Source organism: Lissotriton helveticus, chromosome 10 (genome assembly GCF_964261635.1).
Source record: "Lissotriton helveticus chromosome 10, aLisHel1.1, whole genome shotgun sequence".
NCBI classification, from domain to species: Eukaryota; Metazoa; Chordata; class Amphibia; order Caudata; family Salamandridae; genus Lissotriton; species Lissotriton helveticus.
In genome coordinates, this window is record NC_136071.1 from 661,216,587 (window position 1) to 661,242,334 (window position 25,748).

General features: G+C 45.7%; 1 long non-coding RNA gene across 1 annotated transcript in view; it reads left to right on the plus strand.

Moving 5' to 3' along the window:
* Positions 1-20,040, plus strand: part of LOC144785442 (uncharacterized) — a 99,694-nt gene extending 79,654 nt beyond the window's left edge. Inside the window, exon 3 of the long non-coding RNA XR_013601887.1 lies at positions 19,950-20,040. This is a non-coding gene — a long non-coding RNA (uncharacterized LOC144785442). The remainder of the gene's footprint in view (positions 1-19,949) is intronic.
* Positions 20,041-25,748: the final 5,708 nt, after the last annotated feature.

Genomic DNA, 25,748 nt, shown 5'->3' on the forward strand with positions numbered 1-25,748 from the left:
ACAGGGACTGGCGGAACAGGATTTGCATATTCTGGAACCGTGTCGTCCAAATAGGACGAAATAAAGATATCAGCTGCGGTCGGTTTGTGACGTAGCTTGGTCGGAACTAATGGTGGCGGAAAATTACTGGATGCCTCCGGGGTCGCTTTTGGCAAGCCCTCGGCAAGAAGAGGATACATACCCTTAATGAGGGCAATCCTCTGCCTGTCGGACTGTTCGGTTCTGACTCGTTCACCTATCTCGATTAATTCCCTTTCGTGGGCTCGTTCTAAGGATTCTCTACTTAATTCTGACTTTCTGATTTCTTTTTCGGTTCTTTTATGAGATTCTTTGCGCCATAACTCGATGGCATCTTTCTGTGACTGTCTGGCTTTCTTTTTCCATAATGCTTCTTCTACTCGCATGATGCACTCGGTATCCCATGTACCCGATACGGGCCATCTATACTTTTCTTCTAACTGTTTGGTATACTCTACCCATAAATCTAGATATAATATGGCACTTATGCCATGCTTCTGATACATAAAGTGACCTGGACTGTCCCTAGGCGGGACAGGAACTGCTTCTTCTAACAGACCTTTTCTAGTTTTTAACTGACGTAGTCTGGAAAATAACGGCATGACTGAACTGTAATCTGGACACAATTACAATACACAATGAACACGATAATTACACCACTCTCATACCACGACATTAAAATACATGAAGAACATTTAGAATAACAGTTCGAACAGAATACCACCTGGAATACTGAAAACAGAATACATGAATTTCTCGAGAACAGAACTGACTAGAACAGAGACTAGATGCACTGCTGAAACAGTACGAAACTTACCGGTCTCATAAAGAGACACGTCAGGACCCGCATCCACCGAAGTGGACACTTCGTTTTGGGATCTGTGTACCACCAAACCCCACGGACCAGAGACAATTAGATTGACCCTGTCTAGATACTACCCCAGCAACGGTACTCACCGGGCAGCAAGAATGGAAGGCCTCGGACTGGACTGGACTGCTTCGACGCCGGACGGACGAACTTCGGACTTCAGTTACGGGTGGGCCTCCGGATACCTCGGACCTTGGACTCTCGGCTTGGGCTCTGGTCGGGACTCGCCGCGTTCCTCCACCGCCTCGTCTGGATGCTGGACCGCCACCTCCGTCTCCTCCGTGGGCCTGAGGGATACTTGAAGCAGAAATATCTGCACGTGCACGGTATGGTTCCGTCACGGCTGCAGAGGGTCAGGGGGCCGGCGTGGCTTCACCGGCGCGTGGGGAAAGGGCAAGTCCCTATTCGGGCGCCATTATGTGGTATATAAATAAATAATACCGGATCTAGGTTTGACTGGACATAGCAATAACAGATAGCTCAATAAATAAGAGTCAAGATTCGAGGTAGTAGGAGTTTGCAGGTTTAATACAGCATAAAGGACAGGAACAGGACAACCTGCACAGGAATAGGATGGCAGCGCTGCCGGGGGCAGGATCAAGGAAAAGGATAACTTTTAATAACAATGCACAAGCATATATACTAAAACAGTTGCATTACAATACATATGATAGGCGGAGCAGTGGGTGTGGTCAATAGCAGTCGCGAAAGATAAGGGTGAAAGTGGGTGTAACAGGAGGCGTATACATAGACATGTGATGTAAACGTAACAGAATATGTCATAAAGGGGCGGAAACATGGAGGGGGCTACCTAAGGAGCCGGGACCTCTAACCTAATGGTGCGCACAAACTGACAATGACGTGTTACTAGGAGAAGCTGGGGGCTATGAACTCTGTGCTAGGAGTAGAGACTGAAGTCTGGAGAGTCAGGGCGACATGTACCTAAACCCTATCTAGTATCTAATGTTTAGAGAACATGTTGATATAAACTAAGAGTCAGGAGGGGAGAGGCTAACAGACTCTAAGACTGGAGCATGCATTATTCTACATGTAGTGCGTGATGAAGAATATTAAATGACCATTAATACAGTATTTCTCTTACATGGAGACGTAAAGGCTAGACGATGACGGAAACTATTGATGCGATTCAGTAGCTTAGGAATGCAGAGAAGGAGGGCTGGACTGATAACTAGAATCATAACATACTCTTGGCAGACTAGCAGGCAGAGCCAGGCCGAGCCGGGCACTGTGGGGCAGGAAGTAAGTGAAGGGTCGAGGATACAGGTGGGGGCTGTATCGCTCCTCAGCGAGGGTTCAGGAGACAGGAGCTGAATCTGGTGTCCAGGCCCTTTTGAGGCCTAGAAACGGGGACTTTTCAATGAAATAACGTGCACACTGAGAAACGTGGCAACGTAACTTTACATAGGCCTAATACTCGTAGCTTTCACGAGAACTGGAAACTGGCATACTAGGGATGGACACAACTGTAATTGCGTCTTTAATCAAACATGGGGAATACATATGCATATTAATCATGCACATATAACATAAGATGGGGGACACGTAGGGACACAGAACATGGCAAAATGTACTTTTCCACAGGACCATGAGATAGGGGGTAACCATGCCAGTGCTAGTACTTCCTTATATGGCCACTCAGGCAATATAGGCTTACCTGGCAAGGATAGCCTTATCTCCTTTCGTTTGGGGGGGGGGGGTATGTAGGAAGGTAGATCCCTGACTATGGTTGCCCCCAACTTTTTGCCTGGTGTTTTGCTGGTTTTCTGACTTAGTTGACCTGGGGCCCTGCTATTCAGGACCCCAGGCCTACTGCTCTCTCTGTAAAATGGATTCCATGTACCCTAGGTACATATCTAATTGGATACTGAGTCACCTTATCAGTCCCTGTACAGTGTACCTTAGGTACCCAGGACATAGGTGTAACCAGGGCCTACCAGGGGCTGCAGCATGTATTATGCCACCCCTGGCTGGCCATCCAGATCTGACACAACTGGCTGCACGACAGCTGGGGCAAGGTGGTGTAATCACCCTTTGCTTTAGATATAGTATACCTATATCTAACCCTAAAATGGACACACAGATCTCCTATCAGTCACTCCTATGGCAGGCCTTAACAATCCTGAAGGCAGAGTGCTTGGAATCGTGTGAGATAGTGCTCTGGCATGAGCTGAGCCTGTCTGCGGCTTTCGGGATCCATCCCTTAGCCGTTTCCATGATATCGCATACCATATACTCTTAAATGCATTATAATCCTCGCGGTTATGTGCCAACTCTGGTATCGCTTTATCAAAACATGTCGAGTAAGGTGTCATACGAATTGGAATACTAACCCCTCGCCAATTCTGGCGACGGGGTTAGCATTCCACCCTTCTAGAGGGACACGACATGTATGTAACCTGTAACCCCGGTTAAAATCAGACAGAGCCTTAGCTCCACAAAATGGATGCTGCCACCGAGACACAAGTCTGCCCTCCTGCTGCTGGGAGTCCTCCCAGCCCAGGAGGCAAGGACAAAGGGTTTCCTGCCAGGGGCGGTGCCAGCACCGTCCCAGACAGGATTTTGTGTATTCTAGGTAGGCAGGGCTTTAGAGGAAGGTGACTGCAAGTGGCACCCCGGTGCTCACTGTGCATAGGCCGGCTTGAACCAGTTCCAGGGGCACTCCAGCCCCTGAGCTGGGGAAAGCCCGCCAAAGGAGAGGGGTGTAACCACCCCCCTCCTAGTCCCACCCATAGGGCAGGACTTAGTCGCGTGCCAGCCCCTTTTTGCAGGATAAAGGTAGGAACTGGCCCCCTTCCAAATCAGATCAATCTTTGAATCCTGAACCGACCTTCTACCCGAAGAACTCAAGACTCTACTCAAGATTTTCTCCCTTGTGACTAAGGAGTAGTCACCCTGCAGCAGCAGGCACCAACCAAGCTTCGCAGTTTGTTGCCAGTCTCTCCTTCGGATCAAGACTGCTTCAGCACGACGAGAACCGGCTTCCCTGGCACCTCTGACCTCAACCTACATTATCAGCCCAGCTGTGATCCGTGGGTGCGACGAGACCTCGAGGGACCGGCCATCTTCTGAACTGCACGACGCTTGTCCAGCACGACCACCGAGTGACCCTCGACCGAGTGCTTTGGGGTAAGAGAAGCCCCGACCCTGAGCAGCTCCAGCACCGAAGTTCAGCCCCCTTGCATCCACGAGATCTGCGTGGGGCCCTTCTGCTCTTGGCTGCTCACCGCGTTGTCCAGGTCGCTTGCCCGTTGGCTAGTGGCCCCTTTTACGACGCTCCACGACGACAAAGACTGCTGGTCTGGTTGCTCCAGACTGGCCCTTGCTTCCCTTCTTCAGAGAAGCACCCTGGACCCTCCTGGTCCACTCAAGACGCCATTTTAGGTCCACCGCGTGGGCCTTGCATTTGCCAAGACTTGTTGCCCCAATCCTGGGTCCAGCGACGTCGACAGCAAGAACCTTCGTGGGACAGCTCGCCCCTCCATCCTGGTCACCGACAACGCCTCCTGGTCCGAGAGACTGCAGAGCCTGACTGCGGTGACTTCGCCCGGTGCCATCCTGGTGCCCACTTAATCACTGGCTAGTGATTCAGAACTTGGTCCCCTCTGCTTTCAGGTTTTCTTCTTCCCTGATCCAGGCTTGGATCTCTTCGAACTTTTCTTCACTGGCCGCCTGCCAGCAACTTCTTCTTCAGGCTCCTGGTCCGTCAACGAGGGTTTCCGACGCAACTTGAACCCTATGCAGCCGCAGCCCCTGGGCTAGGTAAATCCAGCACTCCGGTGCTCCAGCATAGTCCAACACTCCAAGTGTTCGGATCCACTCCCGTTTTCGTCCCAGCTAGTCGGGTTCGCCCGAGAACAGTAACTTTGTGAATTCTAGCTTCCATAGACTTTTTCCCGCCTTACGCGTGAGAGTTCCCACTCTGCACGTGGCGTCCCTAGGCCTCCTGCTCCTAACCTGAGTGTTCAGTATTGTAGGCCTAGCGTTTCTAAAGCCTCTGAGAATCGTTACTTACCTGCTAGTAATTCGCATTCCACTTTTGTAGTATATGGTTTTTCGTGCCCCTCAGGCATTTGTGTAAATTGTGCAACTTGAAGTATTTTTATAAGAGTTTTGTTGTGTGCTTAGCTCCCTGTCTCATAAAGAGCCAGGGTAGTCTTGTTATAAATAAATATACTGTTTATTTTCATAACAACTTGTGTGGTGTCCTTTCACTTGGTGTTCAAGGGGTAATGTGATGGTAAAACAGCTGGCTTAACACGCCCTCTTGAGTCTTAGCCTTAGACTGCTCGTATCCATGCTACTAGGATAGCTGGTCTATAAGGTTGACTTACAACCAATCATCAATAAGGGTTGTTTGGACTGATATATAGTGATCACTAGAATAGTGAGCACTGCACATCAGGCCAACTTCTCACATTGGTGAGCAGCGGTTGGGATTTGAGCTTGCTGTTGTTTTACCACACATATCCTAAGAATATCATTTGAAAGATCACATAAGTACTAAGGTACATATAACTTAGCTTAGAATACTCTGAGTTCTACTGAACCAGCTGTTGTAGCTCCTAGGGCCTAGCACACCCTAAACTACAACTCTAGCAAGGGATCAGTAGGTAAACATATAGTGTAGGTAAGTGCACCACTTACACCTCACTAGAAAAGCATGTCTACCCAGGGAGAGTCTACTGAGACTCCCCTTGTGGCAGTTGACCCTCCACAGGTCACTTCAAGATATGCAGCTCTCAGTTTCCAGGAGATGAGACAAGTGTGTACCTCCAGGAAACTGAAACAGGGGTCTAACCCCACCATTCCCTTTCTGATAGGTCTCTTAGAGACATATGATGCGAGAAAGATTTCTCAGCTAGATGGGAATATGCCAGCCTTAGAAGGTACCACTGGGGATCCAGACCTCCACAACACTGAAAATACAGTTGAGGAGGAGGATCTTGAGGAACTCTCTGAGGGTGAGGCAAACAAGGGTCCTGAGTTAGTCAGCAGACTCACTAGGGCCAACTTAGACCTACTTGGGCAAGGATCTGGGGGACCCCCAGTACTGATCCTGATGAGGCCTAACCTTGGAGTTAGGAGAGATAGATCTCTTTCTAGGGACTCCATTAGATCTCTGCACTCTAATGCCTCTTCTCAGAGGAGAGGGAACTCTCCACAAAGGAGATTGACTTCCCCTCAGAGAAGAGAGCATGAAGCAAGGATGAGACAAGCTAAACTGAGGATTGAAAGGGAAGAACTTGCCCTGGCCAAAGAGAAGCTTGCCTTTGCTAGAGAGCAGCAGATGAGTGGGACAGTTCCCACTGGTGGCAGCAATCTCCCAAGAGAAAAAGAGAAGGGTTTAGATACTAAACACCTGACAAAGATAGTGCCCCCCTTTAAACAAGGGGATGACATCCAGAAATGGATGGCTGCTTTGGAGAGGGCCTGCACTGTACAGTGCATCCCCCAAAGTCAGTGGGCAGCTATACTGTGGCTCTCCTTTGATGGCAAAGGTAGAGATAAGCTCCTCACTACTAGAGTTGAGGATGCTAACAATTACCAGGTCCTGAAAAATGCACTGGTTGATGGGTTTGGCTTAACCACTGAGCAGTACAGGTTGCAGTTCAGAGACACCCAGAAAACTCAGTCTCAGGACTGGTCTGACTTTGTTGATTGTGCCACTAAGGCTTTGGAAGGCTGGCTACTGGGTAGCAAGGTTACTGACTTCACAGGATTATATAATCTTATTATGAGAGAGCAAGTCTTAAATAATTGTCAGAACCAGTTATTACACCAGCACCTGGTAGACTCTGATCTGACCTCTCCACAAGAATTGGGTAAGAGGGCAGACAAGTGGGTCAGAACCAGGATTAGGCCTAAGAACCAAGGTGGTGACCAGAAAAAGGAATCAACCAAGCCTCAAGAGAAGGGTGGGAATAAATCTTCAGATCAAACCACATCAGGGCCCCAAAAATCCTCTGAGGGGGGTGGGTCCCAGAATCCTTCTAATAACCAAAAGAAACCTTATTGTTATCCCTGTAAACAGGTGGGTCATTTGAAAACTGACAGCAGTTGCCCAAAGAATAACAATAAGGAGAACATACCCCCAAGTAACATTCCCAAACCTCCTGTTACTATTAGTAGTAATCCCCCAGGTGGTGGGAGTGCCCCCAAGAATTTGGGTGCATTTACTTTGGGAGTTCCTGGGGACTCTGGCCTAACCAGGTCCCCAAACATAGATACTCTTTTCTGTGAGACTGGCATGGGGTTTGCCAACTTCACAACTTGTCCCAACACTTTGGGCAAGTACAGACAGGAGCCCCTCATCAATGGTATAAAAGTTGAGGCCTATAGAGATACAGGGGCTAGCATCACTATGGCGCTCACATTGCCTTAAGTGACTTATCTGAAGCAAAAAAAAGCTAAATCTTGTAATTGTCTGAAAGTGATTGGGAAATGCTTCAAATTGAGTTTTTTGTGAATACATTTGCATGCAAAAAATTGAACCTGCACAAAGATTAATATTTAACAAACCTACAGCTTTAATTGAAAATACAGGACTTTTCATCCTATTTCTCGTGAGTATCCCACCAGATGCTTCAAATAAATTCCTTTCCCTGTCCACTAAAAAAGCACCCTAGTGCGTGGCATATATTTCTTTGCTTGGAAGGTAATCTACCATCTCTCTGTGCTGATCAGGGCACATGCCTTCTAGAAGCTGTTCAACGAGAAGGTTTGTTATCTGTGAGGTGCACTGGCACCGACTGAATAGTGTCTTAGTTATTTATGCATGCCGAACTGAAGTCCCAGAGGGCTTGATTCAGGCCACAATTTTCAGGATTCCTCCTGAAAGTCAACGAGATTCGCAGGGGTTCTTTGTATGTACATATACCGTATGTGGATGTCGGGAAGATGCGCAGTTTATCAGTTTGGGTGAAAGGGGAAGAGACGGGGACATGGATATGCATGCGGTGTGGCTTTGCTTTTATTTGATAATGCATGGACAGATATAGGGGTCAGGCAGGCTTGTTTGATTAGCCGTCCTTCCTAGGAAAAAAAAAGCTCTGTTCAGGAGGGCTTGCCACTTGTTGGAGGAATAGGCCAAAGGATTTCCCTGGGCTGTCACATTTTGAACCGAATTGTAGGAGAGTAATGATCTGCGTTACACCCTTCTTTTTTTCTTAATCCTCCAAAACGTGGGTGGAGGTGTTTTATAGTGTCGCCTGCTGGCAGGTATTCCTCGGTGTTTCTGAGCTCTGTGTGTTTTACACTGTCACATGTCGCCGGGTATTCTTCATTGGTGCCTCAGAGCTGTTTGTTCTAAACTGTCACCTGCAGCCAAGTATTTTTCAGAGGTTTTGGCTTTAACTCTCAGCTTTGGGTGTTTTATAGAAGCAGCTGCAGACAGGTATCCTGCCGCGGATTTCCTTGTGTTTTATAATGTCACCTGCTGCCAAGTATTGCTCAGCCGTGTCCCTATGCTCTGTGTGTTTTACGTCACCTGCTGCCAGGTTTCAGCTGCATTACCTCTGGGTATTCACTGTCACCTGCTGGCAGGTTTAATTCGATTAACTTACAGCCTAGACATGATGATTTACCTACTACAAGCAGGATTTTCCATTTGCTCAGCGCTGGCTTGCCCATCTTGAGTCGCACAGAATTTGGTTTGACTTACATTTATATAAATTAAATATATATTGTGAAGTATTTACAAAGGTTGAGTGAGTCCCTGTCTAATAGCTTAAAAAGCTCAGTTGAAGGGAAATTGATGAACTGGGTGCTAAGTGGTCTGATCTGGGGTGTGAGCACTTTTGAGAATCACCGGCCGGCTTGGGAGGAACTACAAATGAGGCATCAGACACTGGATAAGCATGTACCTCATCTATGCTTGGGATAAACTTAAAAATAAGAATGTGTCATTTTCCAAGTGACCTGAATGTTATAGCAAAGAAAGTTGTTCAGCAATTATGTGGAACGTTTCTGTATGACCGAGTAGCTGATCCAGTCCATGTTTTTCTTTGCATTCTGGTGCTTGTTGTCCCGGCTTTATAAAGGCATACACATGACTGAAAGTCCCAGATTTAATGAAAAACAGTGGCTGGAGTAAGCTATTCCCACGTGGACCTAGAAAACGTCAGAGCTCTGGAGTAAAACTGTCAGAGCCTACAAGCTACTTGATTCCATTTGTAGGCAAGGGATTCATTGCACTACTATACATGTAGTCTGAACATAAACAGGTCATATTAAAAGTAACCCTTAACACGTATCACCAATTGACGTTGATGGATTTAGGATTTCAAGGATTAGGCAAGGTTTCATATCTGCTAAGTGGCTTCCTAGTTTGCAACACTTTCACCCAGTTCTGCCAACATCACTGCCAATGCGGGTGCTACCTGACAACACTTCTAAAAAAGAAAAACAAAACTACACGTATCAAGTTACAAAGTGTCCATAGCTATTAATGTTGCTCTTGATGACGGCATATTAGGTGGCATATAGCCTATTGGCAGCTATTGGGTGGCTATCATCAGCAGGACACTCAGAATTTTCACTGTGATCTCAATCTTTGACTACTTTTGAGGTTTAATGTATAGTTTGGGGGTAGGTTTACTGGACAGACAGGAAAACATTTGTTGACATCTGTGAATGGCTGATCCCAGAGTCCCTGGGCAAGTAATAGAGAGCTGGTCTCATTATGTTGTCTGTTAAGATGCAAACGTGGCATTTAACTGGGGTTCTGCATTGTGTGACTAGGCTGGAATTAGAGGAAAAAGTTAACCATGTCCTAATGAGTTTTGTGATGTGTGTTTATCTGAAATGGGAATTAAATAAAAGTCGAACAAATGTTACGTCGTTTTTTATGTAAGATCAATATTGTGGCAGTTTATATTTTTAAGTCTGTTACAAAAAGTTTGTCATCTGAAATTATTATATTATAAAGGTGTGTTAAATGTATCTGGGTTTCTGTTGAAGTGCTCCGTATCCAGTGGGCTGTGTCCTTACACCATGAGTTTCAGAATGGTGAACTACACACACTTAAAGTGGCCAGTCCAGTGTGGAGAAGAAAATCAGATCTCTTTATCTAGGCTTGCAACGCTAATACCTACTAGCTATAGGCATTCTAGAATGTTACTTTGTTTAATGTCAGCTTGGATTTTGAGATGTATTCTGACATCTTTCACCGGATTGCTTTTTAACTCCAGTGTTAATACTTTGAAGATGTGCATCACCTCCAGTTTTTGAAAGCGCTAATGGCGCTCATAGTAATTGGGGTTCGACACTGGACAGAAGCTACGTTGAAATCTCTTGTGTCGCACAGTGATGTTTGATGTCCTTCACAAATAGTACTTGAACATGCATTTTTATGGCAGTGAATTTTCTCAAGAAAATGTGATTCTTAAGCATAGAGCAATTAAAGTAAGATACGAGAGTCCGGAATTTCTCAGCAGGTCGCAAATAGTCTCTACCAATTTTAGCTGAGGTCATGGTCGTTATTCTTGAAACAGATGTTGACTTTCATGTCAGTGAGGCTTTTGTTTTCATAAGAAATATTTTGTACACATGTAATTATTTGACATGGTTTTAAAATTATTTTTTTATATTCGAAGTATTTAGTCTTTTAATGCTCCCTGTGGAGGATGTTGGTTGCAAGATTAACCTCCCAGCTACTGATGGAGACGCCACAATGCTGTGGGTCGAGGAATCTGGAAGATGCATAAACATTAAATATATAGGATAGTGCTGTATGGGTGTTGCCCTTGAGCAGAAATCCTCCCCTTATGGAGGTCACTAGTTCCCTGTTTATCAGTCTAGCCATTGGCCAAGTGGATGGAAGCTGTGCCTATTTAATATGCAGCAAGTCCCTGTGCCCCCAAATTGTTAACCAGCCACTATAAAATTAACCAAGTATGTTGCCAACAGGTTTAATAGTTTAGTCATGCAGTCTTGTAACTGTAGAATTGGATGATGTTTTTATGTCCTGTCTTGTATGCTGTGTATCCAGCCCTGGTTGTGGAGGTCGCACCTGCAGGTTGAATCCGTAAGTAAGAACATTGTCTGCTAATGGAGAGAACATCTAGAGTATTGTGTCCGGGGCCACTGCTCCAAAAATATAAATAATGCAGATTGAAGACAGATGTGAGGCAAGCCATGAAGGCTGTACAATGCTCCTCTGATATTTTATGAAGAAAGATGAAAGGACAGGGTGGTCGGAAGGTGGACAGGGGGCAAGGGGTGGGTACAGGTGGTCATTATTCCCCAGGCTTTTCCAGGGCCCAACGCCCATACTGCCAAATGTATTTATGATTTTTGGAGCAAGTCTGGTCTGTTTATTAATGATGACACAACCAACACAATTATGCTACTAGATGGCGCCAGACGCTTCAGCTGCTCTCTTTTCTTTTGCTCCAGTACCATCGGGTCGAGTTCGTTCTATATAAAACTGCAAAAAAAAATCGTTTCACATAGGATGGGTCATGAGGTCTTGCGGTGCAGGAAACCCATCTTGGGGAGTGGATATGAGATAGCACAGGGTTGAAGTCACAATGTGAGGAGTGGACATGAGCTAGTACAGGGCAGGAGCGACATTCTGAGGAGAGGACATGGGGTGGTACAGGGCAGGAGCGACAATCTGAGGAGGGGACATGGGGTGGTCCAGGGCAGGAGTAACATCCCATGGAGAGGTCACTGAGACTCTCAGTGACCTCTCCATGGGATGTTACTCCTGCCCTGGACCACCCCATGTCCTCTCCTCAGATTGTCGCTCTTGAGACTGTGTAGGAGTCTCACCCTTTGAAGTGGGCATGAGGTGGTAGTGTATGAACCATGTTTTATAAATCTTTGATTGATTGATTGACATCCCAAGGTGTGGCTATGAGGGGACACGTTGCATGAGTCTCATTCGGTGGCGTGGATATGAGGTAACACTGTGTAAGAGTCAAAACCCTATGGGCGATCTGGTCTTCGCCACTGACTGGACTCAACACGATCTCATGTAGATTCCAACAAGTAGAGTGAGCATCAGAAGACTGATGCATGCTTTGTCAAGCAGGCTGTGAACGAAGTGACATGGGGTGGGCAGATTGGACTCCATTTGAACGAGGGTACGCTGGACTTCACGTGACACTCTGCAGGCCACATCCATGGGTAGTGAATGCATGAAGCTCTGTGGTTATACTGAATAAGCAGCTACCTATGTTATGCCATCTATTAATGTAATAACTGCACTTTCACAATTGCTTTATTAACCTTCCTGCTTTCTCAAATTTGCTTGAAAATGCACGATTTTTCTTCTTTTTTTTCAAAATTTTCTTGAGGGGGGTTATCCCCCCAAACCCCCCTTTTGGGGTTCAGGCTCGCTCGCTGCGCTCGCTCGCTGACGTGCTGTATGCAAATCACTTTGTGCCCCACCACTTTCAAATGTCACCCACCGCCCCTGCCTAGGAGTGGTGCCCTAGGAGTGGTATGTTGCATACCTTTATTAGAATGAGAAGGCTACAGGGCCTTAGAACTAAGAGAAAGAGAAAGAAGATTGATAATTAAATATCAATCAGTTCCTGAAGGTCTGAATGCAGATTCTTAATACCTGTGGAGCTGTGAGGACACCGCCCCCCTTCTGCGGAAGCCTGCCTGTTCCTACCTCCCCTGAACGGAAGCCTGCTCCTGTTTGAAGCCGCGCCTCGCCGGACCCGCTACGCGGGTCCCGCTTCGCGGTTGCGGTGCAGCAAAAGGAAAAAGCACTAACCTCACCGGCAGGGCTGCGAGCGAGAGCGGGGGACTCCGAGGACCAGGAGCCCCCGCGCGCCCATTGACCAGCTGGGCTGCTCTCCCTGCCGGTCCCGCCCACCCTTCTCCAACATCAAAAAGGGCTGTGGACTGGCGCTTGGTGGAATACCTGTGGAGCTGTGAGGACACCGCCCCCCTTCTGCGGAAGCCTGCCTGTTCCTACCTCCCCTGAACGGAAGCCTGCTCCTGTTTGAAGCCGCGCCTCTAAACTATCCCATTTAGATTTTGGCAAAAAACTCAAAACTGTACCCTCCCTAGGCAGGGATAACGACATGGCGCCTATTGAGATCCCCCCCAATGATATCAGTTCTAACACGGCCACTACCATTAGTGATCCAGCGGCTAATACGTCTAATCCAGTACCTTCTCCTTCATCCCTGGGGAGTATTGAATTCTTACTTCGCTCACTTTTACAGCCCATTAGTGAAAGCCTGAAAAAGGTGGAGATAAGGCTTACCATCTTAGAGGCAACTCTTACTACCTTGAACACCTTAGTTAGTAAGCAAACCAAATGTACGGGGTCCAATCCTCTCATAGCCAATCCTCTGAGAACTGGAGTTGAGCAGGGTATTACCAAAGCCCCTTCTCAGGGTATACCCACTGCCCCCCCCTTGCGGCCGCTTATGGCCATTCAAGTCCCGGCCCCACGAAACAACTCAACTAATAGGCCTCTTGAACCATTACACACTGTCCCCCATAGCTCTCAGACAGGGACTAATCCTGACTTTTCCCAAGCTGATAACACTTCCTCTCCCCCTCCGGCCCAACTCGCCCCAAGACCTCGGAGGCCGGACTTGCCGCCAGAAGCCAATAGGCTCACGGTGGTACTAGCAGGGGCCCCTCAATTACAAAGAGGAGAAAATGAAGACTTCCAATCCCTGAAGAAAAAAGTCATCAAATGGCTGAATTGGAACCGACCCCTGCCACCACGATTCAATAATAAGATTATCATGGTCAGAAGGGTCCCCTGGCTAGGGAAGACGAGGAAATCAATAATAGGGGATTGTATTTTGGTAACCTTTAAAGACCCGGGCACTGTTCTGCACATCTGCGAAGGGGTAAATCGCTCGTTGGATTCTACTATCCAAACCCTGCCAGTATCCTTTTTCTTTCCCCCAATTCGCATGCATTACGATCAACAGCATGAAGAGTGGACAAGGGTGGAATGCAGACACAGGCATACAGATCATGCCCGACGACCAAATTTCCAATTACCTGACACACCCTACTTTCACTTTAATCGCTTCAACTGCCTGAATGGTTTGGATGGGGTTGACTGACTGCCAACTAGTAACCCTGTGACTCTGGCGATTGGCTCTCCAACACACCCCCATCCATCCGCCCCCACTGATGGCAACATTTGATTGACCCAGAACCTGCAACCGTCCCCGTTCATCTTTCTGGCACGACACCCGGCACCCCAGGACTTTTGAGACTAATATGGTGGAATGTCGCCGGATTGGCCAACAAATTGACCGATCCCGACTGGGCGAACTACATTGAGACTGGAGACGTTTGCATGTTCCAGGAAACCTGGGCAAGAGAAGACCATGGGCATCAAGGTTTACAGTCATTTTTCATTCCAGCTAGGTGGGAGGGTAAAGGACGCCCGTCAGGCGGGCTCACAACATGGGTTGCTTGTCATCTAGGCTGTAAGGCTACACGGTTATTAGTCAGCTCTGACGACATTCTTGCGGTCTCACTATCCTGGCCAAATCAAGCTAAACTTGTTCTAATCAACATCTATTCCAGGCCTGTGGGAATTGCCAAGGAATCGCCGCCCATAGCTGAACTTACGAACTATTTAACCGAGCTACCGAGGGACTCATTCTACCTGGTGGGAGGGGATTTTAACTCTCATTTTGAGCCACTACCAGGTCTTTTAGAGGGATTCCCATCAGAAGAAGAGGCTAGATGGGCGGTGCCCGCGGTTGAAGCTCCCCCCCGAGGGCATGGACCCCACTTGCATTACAAGTCACAGCCCTCACCCTAAGGTTCGGACTTAGAGCCTGTAATGGGCGAATGAGATCTGACATACCCAGCAGAACCACCTACAATAGGGTGGGAAGAGAGTCCCGCTTGGATTATGTCATGGCCCAAGTAGAGAAGTGGTCAACCATTCGAGACTTTAGGGTAATGGAAAGGGTAGACAGTGATCACAATGCACTAGAGCTCGACCTAGCCCACCCTGACCTTCAGACTCCAATGATCGCTCTGGAGGGGAGCAAACCTGCGCTTCTCCTGGAAAACAGCAGGAGAAGAATCAGGTGGGAGCATTTGGTTGCAAGTGAGAAGAAACTTCCCATGCTTTACGAGGGAATAATTCCAATATTGGAAACTGTGGGGAGTTTGGAGGCGGAGGTGAATAACAAAGATGCCCAGGTTAAACTAGGTAAGGCTCACGAGGACCTCATAAAAGTAGCGGGCCCTATCCTCTTTAGTAATACACGGAAACCAAGTAGGGGGCAGCATTGTAAGTTCTCATGGTACACCCAAGCATGTAGAAGGGCAAAAGGGGAACTTGTCAGATCCATCAAGGAGGGTCTAGGGGGGGGCATTTTAAGAGAAAGAAGACGGGCTTATAAGAAACTTGCTGCCCATGCCAAAGCTGAATGGGAGGAAAATAAGTGGGAAGAACTCACTAAGGCCCTAGCAACGAAAGATCAGCGGCTGTTCTGGAGGATAGTGAGTGGGGGGTCGGGAAATCTCCAAAGGGCAATTGAGCCAAACATTGCTCCAGAGGTTTGGCAGGCACATTTTCAGTCCCTATACAGCTCTGAACCAGGAGAATTAATCTCTGACACCGGGGCTGGCTGGCCAGACTATGAAGGGGATTTAATAACACTGGGCGAGGTTACGGCTGCTATAGCCGGACTTTCCTCGGGAAAGGCGCCGGGACTGGATGGCCTGCCCGGAGACCTGTTTAAACTGGAACCTATTGTTTGGGCCCCCTATCTTGCTGCTCTTTTTAATGGAGTGCTCAGTGGCATGGAAATTCCTAGTACTTGGCTGGGGGCGGAGGTGGTGCCCATCTTTAAAAAGGGTTCGCCTCTCCTCCCAGTCAATTACAGACCCATTAGTTTAATCGATGTTGCGCAGAAACTGTTCGGCAGGGTTCTGCTGAACCGGCTTCAGGACTGGGCAGAGGAGGTGGGTGCCCTCAGTCCCTACCAGGCAGGATTCAGGAAGGGGGTTTCCACAGTGGACCAGGTTTTTAGACTAAACATTATTTACTGGAGGACAGCAATACTCGAGGGCGGCAGTCTCTATACCATCTTTGTGGACCTACGGGCCGCATTCGATCTGGTCCCCAGGGGGAAACTCTGGAGCGTCCTGGCAGAGATGGGCGTTCCCCCGGACATCCTATTAATCCTGCAGAGGCTGCATTACAACAATTATGCCCGAGTGAGGTGTGGAAGGTCCGGGGAGCTTACTGAAAGGTTCCCCGTTGACCGGGGGTAAGGCAGGGTTGCGTGCTGGCTCCGACCCTGTTCTGCCTCTTCGTCAACGGGGTAATCGCCCACTTGAATGCCACTGACTATACCGACGCTCCCAAATTGAATGGCAACAGGGTGCCTGCAATAATGTTTGCAGATGACACCCTGCTGCTATCTAAAACCCCTATGGGGATACAGAGGATCCTCGACTCATTTGTGACCTTCTGCACCGACAGGGGGTTGGAAATTAACGCGACCAAAACAAAGTTCATGGTTTTGAACCCGAGCCAAAAACTGCGGCCAAATCCGATTCTAGGAGCAGTACGGCTCGAGAGAGTATCCACCTTTGAATATCTTGGTGTGACTCTTAACGAAACCATGTCCTGGGGATCCCATCAGAGTAGGGCAAACCTTAAACTGACACAAACTACCGGGGGTATTGCCCGGATGATGATTGGTTCTTCATACCGCCCGCTGGGGTCACTAATCCAGATATATAAGGCCCAGGCTAGGGGAGCGACATTGTACGGGGCTGAACTTTGGGGACACACATCATGCCGCAGTCTGTCACTAACAGAAAACAATTTTATTAGGCAGATAGCCGCACTTCCGCCCAGCACCCCGCTCCTCCCCCTAAGGCTTGATTTAGGTCTACGACCAATAGCCGAAGAAATAGGTCTGAGACCCATAGCCTTCTGGCGTAGGCTGTGGAGTAGTAACAATCTTGCTGCCTACAGGGCGGAGTTGCTGGAATTATTGACCCATCCAAAAGCGCTCCGCATCCCTTGGATAAAACACATCCAAAACATTTGTATGGAACTAGGGTTATCCGACTTATGGTATGATCCACCCAGCGCCGTAACAAATATCTCCAAAAGATCTCTGGCTAATGCATACTTTGAACAAAAACGAGCGAGGGCCCTAGACAGCCAGGCCGAAGGGTCACTATCGTCGGCATTTGTACAAAGCAAGGACCTATATAGGTTTGAGGGGGTCCTGGATGCCATTTCCCCAGTGCTGGCCAGAAAGCTCTTCCTCCAATGGAGATACGGTATGCTGCCATTTCGATCATTTACTAGTTCCTGGTCATCACCCCCTTCCACTAAGCAGTGTCCGGCCTGTGATGCCACGGAGGAAACTGATCTACATGTGGCTTTTTTCTGCCCAGCCTACAAGGTTGCAAGGAAATATTGGCTGTTGCCACTGATAAGAAATATGGGCTGCAGGGAATATGCACCAATGTACAGGATTTTAAAATCTGATGTTTCAGGTCCAACTGTGTTTGCTCTGGCTAAATACCTTACTAATGTCTGGCATACTCGTAATCGCATTTTAAAGACCCCGGTTTCCCCCTAATTTTAAGACTCATAGCTTTTAATGCATTTTAGTATATTATTCCAATGTTTTATATTGTAAATGCACTGATTCTTATTTTGTATATGTGTATTGTGTATCTTTTATGGCCAAATGGCCGAAATAAAGATTGGAAGAGAGAGAGATTCTTAACTTAATTTATTTTTCTAAGGACGTTGTATTAACGTACTCAATATCACTGACTGATATGGGAGACTTTGGATTTTAAAATAATTGGGATTTGATAATGATTATATAAAATTAATACTATTCTTAAATTTTATTAATCTTTATAGAACTGTGAGACCAAGTCACTGGCATTAAAACAACTAAACCAAGACTGTTGCTAATGAATATTAGTTCTTCAATGCTGCAGACATATATTTTTTCATGAGATTGCATTAATAAATTAAAGATGCATGCATAAGGCAATGTGTAATAACTAATTTGATCAAATTAATAATAGTTTTGAAATGTTTTCTGTGAAAAAAGTATACAATATTCGTTATTTATAGGGTAGAGTAAGATAAAGGCCACTGTATGCAAAAACTAATAAAGGTAATAGTGATTTTAGTGTCATCAGCATGTCTCCACACACATGCTCTCTGGCTTCTTCCTCTGCCTACACTGAACCTTTTCTGCCAGTCCCATTAGTAAAGTAATGGCCAGACACACAAGAATGCATCAAATATATGATGGATGCCATGTCCAGACAGAGATACAATGAATCAAAATGAATGGAGATTGGTGGTTATTGAAGCAATGTTGAGGAAGGTATATTATTTAATTATATAAGCAGTATATATGTTAGTTAAATAACTGATTAGAACAGAAAACGTTTTAATGCACAATTGTATTTTAGTTTTCAGCAACTCAAGGAATGTTGCAAAACTTGTTGGCTTCAAACAACAATTATTGTAAAAAAATATTTCAAGGGATGTATACAAGAGTAGTGTGAATTGGCAGTGATAGAGCAACTCCTTAATCCGGCTTCATATCTGGATTGAACTGTATTCTCAGCCGGGCTAGATTAGAGCTCAAGGGCATATGTATATATCCTCTTAAGAATAATTTTACCATGAGACTTCCCACTAATATACATATAGGCTTTTCCAAAGCAATGTAACAGATTATAGAATGTCCTGCTTTAAAGCTAATTCTAGAACAAGAGGTTTGGTTTTGTTGATGATCTCCAATTTTGAAAAATCAAAGACATAACCAAAAGCATCTTCTTTGTCACCTCAAATCCAGAATTCAAAATAGCTGCATCCTCATACTGCTCTACTTCTAATGCGTTTTTATAAAATGCATAACTCATGAGTATTTTAATTATTTTAATGTATGGAATATAAAGGTTTAGGGGCCCATGCATCAAAATTTGGAAAAACAAGTCCTTATTAGCTATAAATAAGGAATCGCTAATAAGGATTCGTTTTTCGGGATGCATCAACAGATTCGGTATTTATTAGCGATTCGGTAAAAATCGCTTGGAAACACCGAAAACACGATAGCGATTCCATAAAATAAAGAATAGCAATTACCGAATTAGCTAATACCGAAATCAGTATTAGCGATTTCGGTATTAGCGAATTCGCAAAAAACGGGTTGCATTGGAAGCAGCCTGATAACATCACAACCAGGAAGTCATCCAGCCCATGCTTCATTCAATGCCCTGAGAAGCTCAGAGGAGGAGGCAGTGCACAGGAGCTGAGCTGAGGGACTTAACCATGACAACCCAGCCACACCAAAGCTATCCAGGATGGACAAGAATGCATCCCAACCATCAGACACACCCAGAAAGAGGAAGAGAAAGTTCTCTGATAGGGAACTGGAACATTCGATAGAGGGGGTGAGCAGCAAGCATGGCAAGCTGTTTGGAAAGCTGTCACTCAAGGTGCCCGAAGCTGAGAAGCGCTAGATCTGGCTGCACATCAAGGAGAGGGTAAATGCGGTAGGAGTCACGCAACGCAGCATTGACGATCTTAAAAAGAGGTGGTATGACCTCATGAAAAGGGCAAAGGAGTGCATTGCGGAAAGGGTGAAGGAAGCAGCTGGCACAGGAGGGGGGCCATCCAGAGTACCTGCCAACACAGCTCTTGAGGACCTCGTTGAGGGCACTATTGAGCAAGAGGCAGTTGTGGGAGTCACCCAAATGGACACTTCCGGTGCAGTGACAATAGAACAAAGTAAGATGCATGCCTGTGCTGATACACTGCGTATTGTATACCCATGCCCATCCCCCCAGGCTAATCACAGTGTTCAGGAAGAAGTGCATAACACATATACCCTCACAGAAGTGTTGCATCATGGGAGTTGTAGTCATGTCAGCCAAGTGTGCATGTATGATCACCAAAGCGCAAGAAATGAGACCAGCAGCACAGGTCTAACAGTCTGTCCAAATATGTCATTTATCATGTTCAAAGTATGCGAAATGATACACAGATAAAGTAAAAAAAAATAATAATCCACTGTTTCACACACAGATGCATCTCCGGTGGACTCTGATGACAGCGAACGCCTCATCATATCCAATACACCGGCAGAGACCGATGGAGAGACTCCGCAGGGACCACCACCACCGACATCAACGCCATCACCACCACTACCGACAACACCACCAAAACGCAGGGCACATGTCCCCTCCCTGCAGGTAATGGAGACGGAACAGAGCCCAGCACCCACAAGTGTTCCCCGCTAGTCATGTGTCACTCCGCCAGGTCCAACACCAGCACGTGGCCGAGTCAGACAGCGGCGCAGGTCTATGGGCAGACTTGCTGAGGGATCCAAACAGCCTACACAAATCTATGGTGAGGTAGAGTCCCAGATGCTGCGTGTTCAGCGCCTGCAGGGGAGACATGATATGTTATGTTATGTTATAAGCAGTTTTGTAACGCGCTCAATTACTACCGGAGTATCCTGGCGCGGTATACCGCTGGGGAACCCGTCCTGGCTTTCCCTGTGTGATGGTCCCTACTGGGAGTCCCCAAGGTGAAGCCAGGCATCCCCGGCGTTGATGGGGCCGTTGTGGAGATTAGGCAAGCTAATGCCCAGAGTTGCCGAGTGGGACCCCTGGTTAGAGTAGGCACCGAGGCGAGAATTATCGAGTCCGCTGACCCTGGTCCACGACCCTGCCGGGTCGGGAATTGAACCCTGGTCCCGGGCCGACTCCTGCTTCCGGATATGCCGCCTCTAACCAGTGAGCCACACCACTCCATATGGGAACAATGAACCTAAACATCTCCAAATTGGCAAAAAACATGTGCACAATGACAGACGCTGTGCGTCAGCTTACCACAGTTGTAGCAGAGGGGAATAGTGACATTAAGCAGTGCCTACAGGAGCTTACCCGTGCCGTCCTAGCAGGACAACCCAGCGAGCGCAGGAGGCATCGTCAGAGACCAGTGACAGGAGGCGCAGTTCGCGCAGCTCTACAGCCACCGACACACATCGTGGTGATGTAGAGGAGCCACGTGGCAGGAGGCTGGGGGTATGTGGAAAGCGCAAATAGACATGTACTACTTGTCTATTTGGCCATGGTAATGTAACCATGGGCCTCTTACATATCGTGATCGTACTCCCATGATGCCAACTGATATGTATCTGTCACAATGTGGTATTTATATTTACTTTGACAAGTGCTCATGTGAATTAAACATTTGCACCTCAGAATATATTGTGATGGCTCATTCTTACCTGGCTCTGAAGTGATGTTGTGTGATGTATGTCCGCCTCCTTTGACCTTCAGCTGTGTTTGGCATGTGTGCCTGTCGGTGTTGTGTGGGGGGTTGTTCATCACGAAAGTTGTCCTCTCTGTTCACCTCTATTGGTATCCCCCTTCTTGTAGCAATGTTGTGCAGCATGGCACACACTGCTATTATCCTGCAGCAGATTACAGGGTTATACTACAATGCACTCCCCATCTTGTGTAGGATCCTGAAGCGACTTTTAAGGATACCAAATGTTCGCTCTACCACATTCCTGGTACTGATATGTGCTGCGTTGGAGCGCTGCTCCAGAGGTGTTGAGGGGTTGAGGTAGGGAGTGAGGAGATATTCACGCAAGGCGTATGCGCTGTCACCTACAGGGTGGGGAGCAAAGGGTTAGCGGCATAAATACAATTACATATGTGATGATGGCGTAACAAATAGGTATATGTATGTACCAAGTAGGTGTCCCTCTCCGAATTCACCGTTGAGCAGACGCCTGTGGATGCCACTGTGTCTGAATATGTAGGAGTCGTGTGTGCTCCCGGGAAATTGCGCTACAATGACCGTAATGATGTGCTTGGCATTGCAAATGACCTGCACATTTATCGAGTGATAGGACTTCCGGTTGCGGAATATGTACTCGTTGGCTGAGGGGGGACAGATGGGGACATGCGTGCAGTCGATGCATCCTATGACATGGGGAAATTGTGCCACCTGGTAGAAGTCCTGTTTGGTCTGGCTCAACTGCTGTGGGTTTGTGCAGAAGCTGATGTGGGTATGTGTCATTGTCAGCATGGCATCAATGATTTTGCTGAAGAAGCGTGAAAGTGCGCTTTGTGATTCGCCTCCGGCAACCGCTACGACCCCCTGGAAACTTCCAGACGCCAGCATGTTCAGGCTGCATAGGACCTGGACATGTGCAGGGATGGCATTGGTCCTACGGGTCTGGTGCTGCAGTAGTGGTTCCAGGTCAGTAATAAGGCGCATGATCATGACACAATTCAGTCTGTACGTGTCATAGATTTCGTCCTCATTTTGGCCCAGCAAAGTGATGCGCACCCTGAATACCCTCTCCTGGATCCTCCTCCTACACTGTGCAGCTGCATTAATTCTCATCCTCCTTGCAAGCACATAGAGGGCAGACATTTTGGTTAACATACAGTGTCTCCAGTGGCATTTTTGTAGGGTTTCTGGTGGTATCCACCTGTTTGAATTTTTTTAATCTTTTTTTCTCCTTTCATCAACTTTACCTCCTGGTTGAGATTCCCCTTATTCTGCTCATGCTAATTAGCGAATTTGGGGATTTTCGGTATTTGCAAAGTTTGATGCATTCCATTGCGATTATTTAATTGCGATTTGCTATTTCCGGGAGGAATTGCATTTATCGGTATTTTCAAATCACTATTTTGCGATTCGGTAATTTACTGCATGGGCAAATTTGCGATTGTTTAATTTTTGCGGTATTGGGGTTGATGCATTGGGAAATTATGTTTTGAGTTCAGTAACGGCCTGTTTTATCGATTCGCTATTTTACCGAGGGCAATTTTGGTTGATGCATGTGCCTGTTAATGACGTATAATAGATTGGATTCATTTAATAATTTCTCATACTGTAGGTATGCAGATATTGTACAAAACATGTCGTGCTTACATAAGTCAGAGAAATGTGAAAATTCCAATGGAATGTGGGTTACACTTAGAGGGCAAGGTGGAACAATACATGGCAGTTTGTGCTTTAGCTAAAGGGTACCGCTGAAAAAGCATAACTTGTCATGCAGTAATGGTGATGACAAATGTTCTAGAATTAGTATTCCAAGGATTTATCATAATCTATGCAATTGGAAAACACAAATGTCTATAAGTGAGCATGGCACTACAATACCACAATTTGCAACTTCCTTCAAATAATTGTTACAGTTATAAAATAAAATGATGAAAGCACTTAAGGGTCAAATCATCCTGTTGAGGAATATTAGCAAAGGCCATTTTTTCAGCACTGTCAATATGAAGAGAGAGTTGTAGCACTCCTCTCCAAAATGCCTTTATCAGACATTAGTTTTAAACATTCTAGGATGTGCTTGGATGTACGTGGGAGATATTGTCAGTACTATGGAATATTGATGAATAATGTTTGCTCAAGTAGGGTCATTATAAGACTGAAGGTAAAATACAATACATAATGAACAATGAGTTAGAAAGTTAAAACAGAAGCAGCAGGAGGTGTGTGTGTGCTATAAATGAAATTCAAAAAGTAATAAACAACTTTAAAAATTATATAGTGGTAATGACCAAGAATTTGACAGTTAATTGATATTAAAAAATCCAGTAAACACCTGCAACTCATGGTGTTCAATTTTGCAAAGAAAATCACAACATTTGCGCTTCCTCTACCTTGATGAAATTATGCAATCATTGGGACTTTCCACTAAAGATAAGAATAGACTAAAATTCTAAATTTACATATTCATCTCTAATCTAATTATAGCTTGGACTGGAAGATTCATTCATTTAAAAATGTTGGCAAATAGAATAGTCAAGATAATAAACAAATTGCGCAATCTAACACAGCATGACGATATACCTAAAAATAATCTGGTAAACTACAGAAATATGGCGGTTCGTGATCACTATCATAAAGAAACAGTAGAACCTATTTTAGACTCTAAAATTGTTCAATAGGATACAGTGGCTTTACATTTAGCCTCTTCTTAGTAATTTGCAATTTCCAAAGCAGTTAACAGTATGATTCACTTGATTTAGTCAGTGGCAAAGGCAGTATTATGCATTATTATTACACTTGTGTAAGTTTTTGTATAGAAAGGGGGCCAAGAGGGTTGCCTTCTCTCATGTTTTTTCAGACTACTTACATGTTCAAAGTACCACTCAATTTAGATGCTAAATGGGCTCGCTCTGCTAAATCCCTAACTGAGCTCTTGTAGCTACCTGGCCCAAACTGGATAGCTTTGTGAAAAGTTGCAACCCTGACATAAAACCATTTCGTGTTCTCCATCTGAAGTATTCTAGATTTTAATGAGTATTGAAACTGATCTATCTGAGCTTAGTCCTTGTAGACAATTAGTCTCAGTCTATTTCACCTTGTATCGGCCATAAGAATTTAAAAAGGTTCACTGAGATTTTACATGTTTCTTGTGGTTTGGACTCATCCAAAATAATCCTTGTGGCCTCTTGGAATTACTGGCTCTAAGCCAATTGAATCCTTCCCTCTTACAATGGCATATGTACTATTTAGTGTGGAGACTGCTTCCAAATATGTAGAATTCTAAGATTGGTCTTTCAAGACATCATTTTTCACCATAAAAGATCCAAAAGGGACTTCTAGGAGTTTTGCAGGCAAATAATAGATTGCATGTTATACTTCATTAGCATCATTACCCTCTATCACCTCAAATATGAAATGTTGAGCTTCAGTTTTTTAATGTACAGCATTGCAAACTATTGTATCTGCCCTGCAAGGCATCAAACCATGTCATTAGTTCATTTTTATTTGGATATTGGTCAGACCATTGTCAAGTCTTCATCCTTTTCATGTGCTTCCCTTTTCTTTTTTTTTGTAAAGTTTCTGAATTAGAGGAGGGGTATTGGTCTATTTATATGATCCACACTCCATTTTGTTATTACCGTCTACCGGGTCTTTCAAATGGCCCTCAAATCCCAACACTCACTGTTGTCAATCCCCGATAACATACTATGAATGACATATGCCAGGTAGTGTCTGTTAGGACTCCTGACCATCTTTCAGCTAAAACCCCTCCAGTAATGCACTACTGGGGATCTTAGTTGTGGGAAGAGATCTTAGATTGCTATGATGTAAAAAGCAAGACATACCATTTTCTTCCACATCTGACTCTGGCCTTTGGCTTTTCTCACCTCACTCTACTACTTCAATAACTGTCCTTTCAAGCCTGCAAAGGAAACAAATTGTCCTTGTCTATCAATAGGAAGAATTTCCTGAAATGTGATCACCTACCTCTCATTGAAGTGCCTTAAAGCTATGCCATGTGTTACCTTGCATATTTTAGCGCATAATTAAACAGTTGAAAAGAACCACCCCCTCCCTAACACTGTACTTTCAATGTTGAATTATTAGATTTTACATATACATAACCCCGAAATTCTAAGCTACACAGAAAATATTTCTGGTTATCACTTTCCCAGGATTATGAAGAAGCCAAGTTTACAAATGGTCCATGAAACTCCAACCAACAGCTAGTGCCAGAATTCTTTTCATTATACTCAAAAGCCCCCGAGTGTTTATAGTAACGTTTCTACTTTACAACTGTTATTTGCAGAAGCTGTACTTGAAGTAATGGGTTCTAGCCTGTGTCTTTAGTTTTAAATTGCTCTGAGTAAGCAATAAATAAACAATCAAAATGCAGCAGAGTAACGTCTAATACACATCCATCTCCAAGTGGGACTCTTATCACAGTGTTGTCACAATACAGCTTATCAACATCTGGATGCGCATACTTCCCTCCACATTAAAAATACAGACCTTGGGGACCACTGTCTGGGATTCGCTGTGCTCCTTTCATACACTGATCAGGAGAACACATTG